General features: G+C 48.5%; 1 protein-coding gene across 49 annotated transcripts in view; it reads right to left on the reverse strand.

Moving 5' to 3' along the window:
* Window positions 1–12,188, reverse strand: part of CASZ1 (castor zinc finger 1) — a 282,930-nt gene that overhangs the window by 162,216 nt on the left and 108,526 nt on the right. For 38 of the 49 annotated variants that reach the window (XR_015278800.1, XR_015278811.1, XR_015278812.1 and 35 more), the window contains one exon: window positions 3,050–3,193. The exons of 9 other annotated variants lie outside the window; for them this stretch is intronic. The gene's annotated coding sequence lies outside the window, so the exon portion shown is untranslated. Of the gene's footprint in view, window positions 1–3,049; window positions 3,194–3,979; window positions 4,079–12,188 lie in introns of all 49 variants that reach the window. 2 more of the 49 variants (XR_015278801.1, XR_015278814.1) reach the window with 1 other exon arrangement.

The following is a 12,188-nucleotide window of genomic DNA, read 5'->3' on the forward strand; positions in this document are numbered from 1 at the left end:
GGATGTGACAACCCTGTTCTTACCCAGACAGGCTTTTAACATCTTCCCTCCCCTCTACTCAGCCCTGCTGAAGAGCTCCGCCTGGGAACGGCTGCCTCCAGTCTACCTGAACCATGGGGCCACAGGTCAGGACAAGCAGCATGGAAATGTCTGCCTGGCTGTACCTAGATGGAAGCGGGCAGGATAGAGCCCCACTCAGACCAGCACTGGCAGGAACCAGGCCAAGCCTTTATCCAAGGATTGTGTGCTGCAAACGGAAAGGCCTCGCTGTAATCCAGATATGTGCTATTAACTCCTGAGCAGGGTGATACAAGAGAGACTGTATTCAGATATATGTATATGCCATGTTACCACCAGATGCCACACTTTACAGTCTAGACTGAGTTTTGTAACTGCCTGGGAAAAATTTCTCTCACAGAACATGTAATACATAAATAGATGTGTATTTTAATGGGCAAGTTAAACTCCTCCTGGCAAAGGTAGGCAAGTCGATTTCACACACAGGTGGGTAAATTTCCACAATGATTTTGCAAGGCTGTGTCATATTCCCCAGCCCAGCTCAGGATCTGAGCCGTCAGGGCTGGCTGGGCTGGCCCAGCTGCACTTCTGTGGAAGGCAATGTTCCCATCTCATTCCCTTTGCAGCCATGCCCATGCAGTAATCCCAAGGATCCTAGCAAAAATAACGCCACCAGTCCAAGCTAACCCCCAAACTTAGCTTTACTTTAGGATTTAAACAGGGGGGAATATTCTGCAAATTCAAACATAGACAGAGCAGATATTTCTAATCCCTTTCCTACACTTTTTTCAGCGTTTTTTCCCCCTACATAAAAGTCTACCTTCATTAACTGAACAAGAAAACTCCCTCCAACCCTTATAGCTCTAGGACTAAACAGCCAGCTTGTTCTTATAAACAGTGAAAAAGCAATCACAGCCTAGGGATGGGCTATGGAGAATGTGCAAACAGCCTCTGTAGCCCAACGTAAATTGAGCTTGTTTTGAAAGTAGAAGCCATACAACTCGCTCTAGGGCTGAAGACTGGAACACAGGGATTTCTAGTCCAGAGCACGAGAGATCACAAAGCCACATGCCTGAAAGGCTAAATGCACCTCCTTCACTGCAGTGATGTTTGTGGAACTAGGGAGACCTCAAAAAACAGCTGCAGTCCAGGAAAGTATTTCTATTGTCTCTAATGAGCTACTGTCCCTCAGAATGCAGCCCCTGAATGACACTCAGCAATGCACCCGTACCAGTAGGTACTGATAGGAGACAAACATGGAAAAGGATAACTGATTTGCAAGAACCTGAACCTCAAGGATCAGCACTTAAAGAATTCCTGACATATCAGTCTCCTCCTCTTACCTTCTTGTCTCAGAGGTTCTGCTCATCCCAGGTCCAGGTCAGATGGCCAACTCGGGGTTTTTAATATCAGGAGCTACACAAGCAGAAGCCTGTGACAGGGGTCACAGGAAAAACTCCTTGTGATGGAAAAATCACCAAGAACCTATGAGGCAGCTTCCTCAGCAGACTTTTTCCCCCTGAATGTTGGACCTCTCTAAAGAGGCACATAAGGGTGTTTGGTGGAGAATTCACCTGCTGCAGTCAAACCTGAGAATTTGTCTCTTATTTATTATTCTCTTATGAAACCCTCAAGGCTCTTCATGTTTCTTTACCTTATTCCCTCAGGCAGAGCTCCTATTGGGAAGCTGTCTTGCCTCTGGAAGCCTCGGAAGGTATTGCTCTAAAAGGGGACACAAGCACCACAGCAGCTCATACAGGGATAAAGGCCTGAGTTTGCTACATTAATAGTTCAAAACCAGGCTTTCCAAATAAAGCATGCCAGATGCTGGAGGTATTTCAGCACTAGGAAGGTGTGGGAAGGCACAGCTCACCCCCATCCCATCCTGAAATACACTCTTTACTGGCAGACTTAGTGAAAGCACTCAGGTCTGTAGGCTCTGAGCACATGGCAAGAACTAAGACCTACTGAGCCTTAGAGTATCACGGCTGTTGCTCTTTCAGGTAGGGCTAGGGCACTCAAAACATGAGTAAATTCCTCTGTGCAACACAGAGAGTCAGCAGGGACAGCTGGAGCTCCAGACCAATATCTGAGCTCTGTGACTTTTCTCATCTCCCCTCTTGCTGAGCCAATACAGTCCCTCCACCTAGAACCTTCCAGTTCAGGCCTCAGCTGCACCTGTGACTCACAACAGCTTTGGACACACTGCTTTGTCCCAGGTATCATTTATGGCACAGCAGCAAAAAATAGAGGAACATGATGATACAGAATCCCCTCAGGAACTTCAGTTGCTGATCTTCATTCAGGCATCATGAACATTTGATGATGTCAGCACAGCACGGAGAGGGCCCCTGACAATACCCCTCTGCCCTACAGAGCACATGTGATGTCATGCAAGGGAAGACACCGTGAGGATCCTCAGCCCCTTCTACCTGCAGCAGTATGACAGTGCCACCAGGTAACTCCCAAATCCCCAACCCATTGAGAAGACATATATTATCCCCCTGTTGTGTCATATTTTTCTTTGCAGAGAAGCTGAGAAGAAAGTAAAATAGCTTTCAGAAACACAGAGTCCCACACCCTCACAACCTCTCTGAGTTACCCACCATGACCACAGACAACCTCAAACTCCTTTTGTGAAACAAGTCAATCAGAAACTGTCCCACACAATACTTACCCAGGGGACTCCTGTGCATACTGCTTAGCCAACTGTTAATACTGCACAGCAGCTCATTGGGAAGAAGGAGGTGAAGAGAATGAGCTGCTCAAACCAGCACTCCACTGTGTCAGCTGGGTGTGTGTACAGAGGTGGGCAGTGATAGCAGGGGTAAACCAGTCCTACTTGTAAGCCAGCCCAAGCCAAACCAACATCCCACCATGCGTTTACCACCTAAGCCACCGACTTCCCACTGCTTCTTCAAACTTCATAGGCTAGCGATTTCCTAGGATCTGGAATGAAGGCTCTGGAGAGCCAAAATCACTCTCTCCAGTCCTACTACAGAGCAGTTTGATCACAGAACAAAACTAGTACCTTGCATTGAGAAGTCACAGGCTTCAAGGTCCATTCCAGTGTACAAAGCCAGAAGAGAAGTCAGGTTCTTTGTTTTGGAGGTGGTCTCAGGTGAGGGCAGTATGAATTAGAAGGCCTCCCTTCACTTGATGAAGTCTCTTTTCCCTGAGGAGAGTTTCAAAAGGAAATGAATATTCCCTACTGAGCAGTACTGAAGCTCAGGTGAATCATGAGCACAAGCAGTGACGCCAGCCTCAAATGCTGCAGCCACCCACAGACCTGAGCCTTTGGTCACACACAACAGGCCAGCAAGGCAATGCATTTCATGCCCTGCTGAACACACTGCATCCCCATCTCCTTGTATGCCAAATGTGGCACCAGCAACTCAAAAGCCAAGGTACAAACCACCCAGGTTGACTACTCAGTGGGCCACACACTCCAACTTTCCCCAGAAAAAAATGCAGGTCAGTCAGTGGCAGAAGCAGCCTACAGTACTAGGCCACTTATAGCAAAGACCTTCCCCCTGTAGCCAGCTGAGCGTTCCTGCCCATGTGATCCTGTGCTGCCATCCCTCCTTTGGGGACAACCCAGCAGCACAGAACTCCTTGTCTACCCCCTCATCAGATCTCATGCCCAAAAATGTTACACATACAACCAGATGGGACAAAGGAGAATTATTATTTGCAGTTTAGTGAGGCCCACAGTAATTAAAAGACTTGTCAAAGCTCACTTGCCAAATCTGAGGCAGAACTGGGAACTACAGCTAAATCTCTCAAATTTAGGTCTAAGAGCTGGACTGCGAAAGTCCTGTGCTCCTTGGGTGCATACTGCTACCTTTGCAGCAAGTTTCACCCTTCTCCCTGCTCTCCCATGACAGTTAAGACAATTCTCTTCTACTACTGCGTTGAAGGAAATGAACAAATGCACAAATTACAATAAAAGAACTTTTACCTTACTTCCAAAATTATAAAATGTCTTAGCTCCAATCTTTGTCAGAAGCTCAGAAGCTTCAGGCTCTTCTATGAGGTGTGATTTGTAGACTGGAGGGTTCTGTTGTTGATGTTTTTTTTTAAATTTCCATCAGACAAAAATAAAAGAAGCAAAACAAAAGAGGGTTGTTGAGATCAACTTGTGATAGGTGTCGGGCCAAAGAAAATGAAGCCAAAGAAGTCAGAACCCTGCAACCAGCAACCTTTGTGTCAATTTAAGCAAATATTGTGGCGTTTCCATGGCAATCCCTGTTTTGAATACCCACTACACTCACTTTTTAAAGGGCTTTTCCTGTTTGTGTTTCAACTTCAAAACCTGTAAATATTTTCAGCCTTAACACATCCCGACCTCCCCCAGCCTCTGAAATGAGATACTATCAATGTTCTGTCATGAGGTCTGCTGTCTGCAGCACCCCAAAGCTGTGAAAATTCGTGGCAAAGGCAGGTTGGCAACCCAGGACAGCTGGGGACAGCAGAGGCTTGGCTGGCCCTTTGACACACTCTCGGTGCCAGCCTCCACAGCTGTAGGTACAGGAGCCTGTTCCATGCTTTTCCAAAACTGATGAGTGAAAAGAGCCATCGCAAACATTCAGCAGTGACAGCACCAGCCTAAGGCGAGCAGCAGGCAGCAAGTATTTTGCCAGTCTCCTTCCATCCCACTCTGCCAGCTCAGGCTGCCTCTCACTCACCCCTCCAGCTGCAATTTCTGCTGGGAGGCTCTTCCTGTGACCCGCTCAGAGCCAGCTGCTCACACAGCCCCAGCGCTGCCCCCTGCCCTGACCTGGTTCTCCTCCCTTCCCTTCTACCTGAGCTGAACTAAGGCTGTCAGTCACACTGATTTATGGGATGCTGTGTCATGTGCAAGTGAGAATGAAGAGTCAACTTTGTCCTTGCAACCTGGGCTAGGGTGTAAATTGCCAGCAGCCTCTGCAGGTCCCTACTGCATTGCTCCATCCCTCCTCCACCAACACAGAGCCCATGGGGAAAAGTCCTGGGGAAGCCGCCCTAGTCAGGTGCTGGAATCACTTGTTACATCTGAGCATCAGGAGCCTGATGTTAAGCCTCTCCCCAAAGAATAAAGCTGCCACTGTATCTAATGCTGGGCTGGGGGGCAGGGGAGGAATTCAGCATGCATGGAGGTGCACAAAAACACCTTCTGCTGCACTTCAGAGACACATTAAGGACTCTCATCCCCAAGTCCCCAAGTCTGAAAGCTCCAGCCTGTCCTGCTGGAATACAGCCCTTCCTAGCAGCCCTGGGAGTGCACTGGTTAATTCTGAGTTTCCTGGCTACAGTGGATTTGTGCCAGGCCTCCAATGTTAGCTTAGTGTAATTTTTGGGAAGTCAATTTCCTTTGGTTTTTTTGTGGGGATTTTTTTTTTTTTTGGTGGGTTTTGATTTGTTTGTTTATTTTGTTGTTGGGGTAGCTTTTTTGTTTTTGTTTTTTGTTCAAGGTATTTTCCTCTTTTAGATTGAAAAGTAGGAGCATTTGAATGAGCATCAGGATAAGGCTATATATCCATGGACTGTAGCTTCCCCAGGAACATTTTATAGACACAATGGTACTTGCACAGAACAGCCACAGAAACAAATACCAAGTGATTTCAGAAGCTGTTATGCCGAATGCCCACAGAGGCAGCCTCCTGGGAGCGGTCCTGTCCTTTCACCATCACTCCTCGGTCTTGACCACCTTTCCTGCAATTCTGGGTGCTTCGGATACCACCAGCAGATGATGCACAATGCCTGCTGTCCTGGCCAGCTTCCAGCTCACGTAATTACATCCTACAGGAGTTTCAGCTGGATATTTTATCCCTTCTTCACTTCCGGCCCTGAGCTTCAATGGGAGTTGCTAGAACTCTATCCAGATCCACCCCGGACGTGAGTGCGTGGAGGGAATTCTGTGCATCCCAACAGGTCCCAAGAGCCCGGTGTTTCAGCAAACAACCTCTAAAAACATGTGACAGCATACCTTCTTGTGTACATCCCGTAACACCCCCACCTAAGAACAAGGTGCAGTGCTGGGAAAGCAATTGCAGTACCACACCAGGAACCAACAATTTCTGCACGCACGTGCTTAACACTGCCCAACAGAGCATGATCTGGGACATGGACACTGGCTCCTGAACTTTGCTGAAGCGGGAACTCTCCTCCCATCATCTCACAGTCTTGGAAAAGTTAAAACTTGTGGTGGCACTGGTGTGAGGCTGAAGCCAGAGCTGCTGGTCAGCCTTTGTCAGTGGCATTACATGCTGCAAGAGATACAAGTGAGGCTGAATGTACAGGAAAAGACACGACAGGTTTAAAGCACCCATGAGAATGCTCCTAAGGTCTGGTCCATGACAGGCCAGGTCAACAGATGTCAGTGTCTCTGACTCCTCTCATCACACTGCCACTGAAACACCATGAGCAGGAAACACTGGCTGGGTGACACTCACCAGTCCTTGATAACACGTGCTCCAAAGTTCAGGTAAAGAGGCGCGTCCACCTCCCTCCGGAGGGAGCAGTGCTTTGGCACTCGCCATGCATTCTCCATGGCCACAAGAATTCAGAGCCCTTCCAAGCTGTCCAGGACATTTGGAAACTGCTCTCCCACCCTCCACTCAGGGCAGCCTAAGAGTCCCCAGACTTGTAAGTGGGCTCTACCAAACCTCTGTTTCGTGCCCGCTTTGTCTAATTCTTTCAGCCGATTCTGCACCAGATGCTCACCTGGTGTAAAATCAGTGCAGTTTCGGTGGCTTTAGTGAAGTCATGCCAATTTAAATGAGTTGAGGATCCGGCCCTCCAAGTTGCTCGAATTGCCAGTTCTTCCTTTGGATAATCCTGAGGGTGATTTCACAGCAAGCAGCAGCACAGGCCCAGCCAGCCTGGCAGGATCAGCTGTGCTTTCCTACCTCTCCTCCACCCTGCCTGCCCCAAGTCAGGCAGTCCCTGCTGTGCGACCCTGATGCAGCAATGTTGGACCCATCATCATCTGCTTTGTGTCCTGAGTTTCCTTCTCTCTGTTGCTTAATGAGAGATAAATACAGCACAGAGTAAATTACTCTGGGCTTTGGATCAAGGTTTTCTACTTTCTTTTTGCAGGAGAGTTCTTGTCTTTATAGGGCACTGTGTTATACCTTGCCAAGTATTTGGAAAGGGTGCTGATCGTTTGTCCAGCAGCAAACCCCAACCAGTTCAGGTTGACTGTGACACAGAACGTCTTTATGAAGAAACTAGATACTGACTTCCCCTCTCTCTACTCTCACCAGTCTCTGCTCCAAGAAACATAAAGAGCCCTGCCTGGCTGACTGAGTGAGCAGCTCGGAATCCCTTCCTCGTGCCCAGTTCCATTGTTGTCCTGCCATCCTCACCACGTCTCTGTGTGAGGGAAGCAGGCAATACAGGCACAGGGAACGTGGCAAGGCTTCAGCAGCCACTGGATGCGCAAGAACTTTACATGCTTTGCCCTCACAAGTCCTTTGCTATCCCCCCAGAGCAATTTTCTAGGCAGTAGCGTGGTTGCATTCCCTTCTCTATCTCCTAATAAATATCATGCTAAGCAAGATGAGTATCTTCTTCCCAGACCAAGCAGCATGACCCACTTTTTGAATCAGGGCAGATGCAATTGCAATTGGGCCCTGGAGTCCTGGACCCCTCCCAAAGCGCAGAGATTTTGTAACAATTACAGCAAGAAGCAGAAGGAATAGCAAAGTAATATGTGATCAAAGAGTGCAGCGGTGGAGTTGAAGCTGTGGGGTAAGTACTGCTCCTTGCCACCCTGTGCTCTGGCATTTTCCTAGGACACTGAGGCACTTCCTAGGACACAAGAGCTGTGTGCTCATTCACACAACATCTCTCCTCCACTGCCCTACATTACTCAAAAGTAACAGGTCCAATTTCAAATTCTGGCTAATGGCTCAGGCAATCTAACTGTTGCCCTCCCTGCACATCCACCCTGATTCTTCCCCTTCTTTTTTCCTCTCCTCACAGCAGAGCAGGAATACAGGATTCACATTCCAGCAGTGCAAATCCCCCCTTGCACAGAAATGCACATACAAATATCCTGCCCTGCCCCAGTGACAGCCTTGAGGCTTTTAACAAAGCAGCTGTGCCCAGTGTCCCAGCACTGACACCTGGCTTGTGTGACAACTTCACAGTGGTCCATGAGCTTTCAGGGGTGTCACCACCTCTGCCTCCTTGCCCCCAAGTCTCTCCTGACCGAGGCTCCAGACCTGCTGTTCATAGTGGGGAGGATCGAGCTGGGATCCTTTACAGGTGCAGTAAACCCAAGAGCCCCTGCAGAAGATTTGTACTTTTTGAGCCCAGCCTGGTTCACTAGAGAGAAGGTGGCTGGATCTTGATCCCAGCGGTACTATTCTGTTTGGAGATGCTCCGTTTTTCCACAAACAGCTCTGTACTTTCCCAGATGTAGATGGGATCAGATTCTGACCCAATGGGCATGGAAAGCAATTAAAAGGAGGTGGGGTGAACGTCAGTAGTGCTTTCATTGCTTGAATCCACAAAGAAAACTTCACTCCCAGGAGAGCATTAAGTCTCCATGGCCAAAAGCATATAGACAATTCCATACCAAAGAGGACAACATGCCTGTGCCCAGACTGGATCCTGGGCCATGCTCAGCCCTTGGGGCACACAAACCCACGAGCATTTGTGCCTAGGGGTGCTGGGACACCCACCAAAGGGTCACTGTCCTGAAAAGCTCAGTGGGAAACTCACCTGTGAAAGTTACAGCAGAAGCCCATCACTCTGAGCAAGATGAGACTGCTGTGCCAGGGTTGTACAAAGAGCAAAGACAGCACTCACCCCAAAGCAAGTCTGATAGACAGGAACAACAGGCAGGGAAAGGAGCGGAGCCACTGTTGAACACTCAGGAGTTCAGAGCTGGCTCTGACTTCCAGACTCTGAATTTCTCCCCTGCTCCCTGCCTACCTGCTGGAACACACCACCATCCAGCCAACAGCACAGAAATACACACTAATGGGGGCTCTGACCAGCACCAACAGCTGCCTTTGATGTTTGACACGGTGAGATAGAGCAAAAGTAACTTTTAAAGGATTTCCATGACATATTTTCTTCCCACTTAAGTAAAGGAATTTTAAAAAGAAACAGAAAAAGAAGACCTTTTCACCCAAACTTCAGAGATAAAAAGAGAGGGAAAAAATCTTCATCTTAATTCAAAATCCTATTTGATGTGTCGTGGCATGAAAATGTTTTTCACTGCATTTTTTCAGTGTGATCTCATGCACCCTGCAAACGGGGTACGCCCAAAACACCAGGTATTTTATGGGACACAAACAGAACACAAACACACAATTAAAAAAAAAAAAAAAAGGGATTGGTAAATATTTAAATTAATCTGAGTTGGCATCTGTGCAGCCTCCCCTCCCAGAGAGAGGGATGTTTGCAGCTTTGAAAAAATAAAAGTGAATAACATGACCTTTTCCTTCATGTTTGTTAGCTCACTGCAGCTTGGTGAGTTGGGGCAGCGCAGGCACCTCCCAAATGAGGTCCATTGAGTGCAGCTAGAGCTGCTCCCCTGCCTGCCTCAGGAGGCTTGAGGGGACAGAGCTGGTGGGGGAATTGCTCCAGCCTGTTTGCAGTCTCACTCCGTAATGCATGGGTTTTGTTGTGTTTGATTTGGTTCATTTTTTTCTTTCGAGTTTAATTGTTGGAGGAGTTTATGAAGCTGTTTGCCAAAAAACAATCGACTCCAGGGAGCCAGCTTACACAAAAAGGGTGTGTCGCCCGAGTGAGGCTGTGGAGCCATGGAAACCACCACCTTTTGCATTTGCCCAGGTGAAGCTAAAGCTTGGTGGATGTCTTGTGAAATCAGCAGGGATCTGCAAGGAAGTTAAACACATACACGCAACTGTGCAGTCAGCACTCAGAATGATGGTCCTGCTCACCGGCACCAAAATCTCCCTCTCACAAGCAAGGGGGAATGTTCACACCTTAGTACAGGTGGTTTATCTCACAGGTCACATAGACACACCAGTGAATGCACAAGGTGTTCCAGGCATAGCTGGAGCACCTGCGCTCCTCCAGGTCAGCAGGGGCTCTGGCAGAGGCAGTGCTGCCCAGCAGCACACACAGAGTGCACTGGCAAAGCTCACCCAAGTGGCTGTGTGACCAGATAACTGGGAATCTGCATGCATGTGTGAAAAAAGGGCACCCCTGCAGCACAAGAAAATATCCCCAAAGCGGAGAGTGTGCTTTAGGTACTCAATCTGATCTGCAGGAGAGCAGCTGGTAGTGGCGGCAGGCAGGGCATGGTGAGGAGACAAGGGGTGTGCCCCCACATTTCTCTGCAGCAGTGGGGTATGATGACTGTGCCACACAGGACCCCTTGTCCAGACACAGATGAACATTTGGGATGGGGATGTTTGTCTTGTGGGTGGCTGAAGAGGGACCCTGGCTGCATTCTTCTCAGTCTTAGAAAAGAAAACAGAGAATTCCTCAGAAGCACTGGCTGCTGGCCTGACTGACAGAAAACAATCCAGCAACAAAGGGCAGAGAAGGGATTTTACAGCCACACAGCTCCTGTGCGTCTGCTCCAGAACTCTCCTGCTACCACTGGGAAACGGAAGAGTGCTCTGAACTGCGGCTCTTTTCAAAGGGGTAATATCCATTATTCCCCACTGCCAGCTGCTGAATGTGTGCTGACGGCATTTCAGGTTACAGGATTTCAACCACTCTCGTGGAATACAGGCAGGGAAGTGAGCTGAGGACAAAGCCTTACCAAGCCAACTCCTGGACAGAGCATTTTGTGGCATATGGTATAACCTGGGAAAAACTGAATGGGCACAGAAAGTCCACTGGAACAAAGTTTAAGGATCATCCTCAAAATCAGAGCTGGCCAGAGCCAGGTAAGAAGCCAGAAGTTTCTCTGTCTGGTTTGACTTCAGTGTGCCACACTAACAGTGGGATGATTTACTCCTGACACTTCTCTTACATGATGCCAAAAGTCCCTGACCACAAACCCCATCAAGAATTAGTTCCCGTGCTCCATGAACCCTGCAGAGAGGACTACTGACCCCTCAGCACACGAGAGATAAGGGCAATGACCTTTCCCTTGGTGCAGGGAAGGAGGGAAACCTTGCAAAGCCCATCACTACCTTTATGATTCACTGTTGGCCTCCACATATATTTTTACACAAGATCCAAATGTGTCACCATATGAAATGACCTGGCTTTTCCCCATTCATTCCCTGGCCATTTCCCAGACCTTCGTTCTCCCCTTTTGTTCAAGAATCCCAAAGCAGGTGCCAGATGGATGGACACTTGTGAATTACTGTTTAACTGGAAGGTCCTCGGAGTGACCTCCCAGAGAAGGCAGAACATGTGGCATGGGGCAGGAAGAACACCCAAGTCTTCCAGGCACTGTCTGCACCTCTAGGCTGTCCCTTGGCCTAGCCCATGGCCTCTGCAGAGCCTGCTGTTCCTGAAGGGCAGCTGAAGGGAACAAGGGGAACTCTCTGGGCAGGTTCCCCCAACGGGGACCGTGGGAAGGGCCCAGCAGATCCACAAAGCAGGAAAATGCTGGTAAGGCTTAGTGCGTCAGCCTTTCTGGCATCGACCTCCCAAACTCATTCAAATATTTCCCTTTTTTTTTTAATTTAATGTTCCCTATAATTCATCTGTCCCAAAAGATAATCAATAGAGGCCGTAATGAAAATTTGAGCCATATTTTATGATCCGCTGCAGGAGAAAGGGCCACATCAGCAGGACTTGCCTTGGCTTCCAGCATCATTTCTGTGTGCATTCACCTGCTCACTGGCCAGATTCCCCACTCCACACACCCAAGGCTGCTGACAGGGGCAAGCCCTCCAGGATAAACTTCCACTCTTTCCTCCAACTTCAAACAGCTGCCACTGGATCCTCATTTGAAAATGTACATGAGGGGGTAAGAGAGTTTCCTACAAAGGTGTAAAAGGTTCTGACCCAGTGGCCCTAGGGAGCCTCCAGACCATCCCTCAGATTCTCAGTTCTCAAACAATTCCTATGACCCTCTACAAGGTCCATGGGGATATGATGACCATGTAGCAGGATATGAAGAATTACTTCAACCCCTCAAATAAATGCCGTAATCCCTGGCACTGCCTCTTAGTCAAGCCGGGCTTTATGCTCTTCTTCTCCCAAACACGAGGGTAGTCACTAATGGGGAAAGAAGAGGG

This window comes from Cyanistes caeruleus, chromosome 22 (assembly GCF_971803275.1).
Source record: "Cyanistes caeruleus chromosome 22, bCyaCae1.hap1.1, whole genome shotgun sequence".
Classification (NCBI taxonomy): domain Eukaryota; kingdom Metazoa; phylum Chordata; class Aves; order Passeriformes; family Paridae; genus Cyanistes; species Cyanistes caeruleus.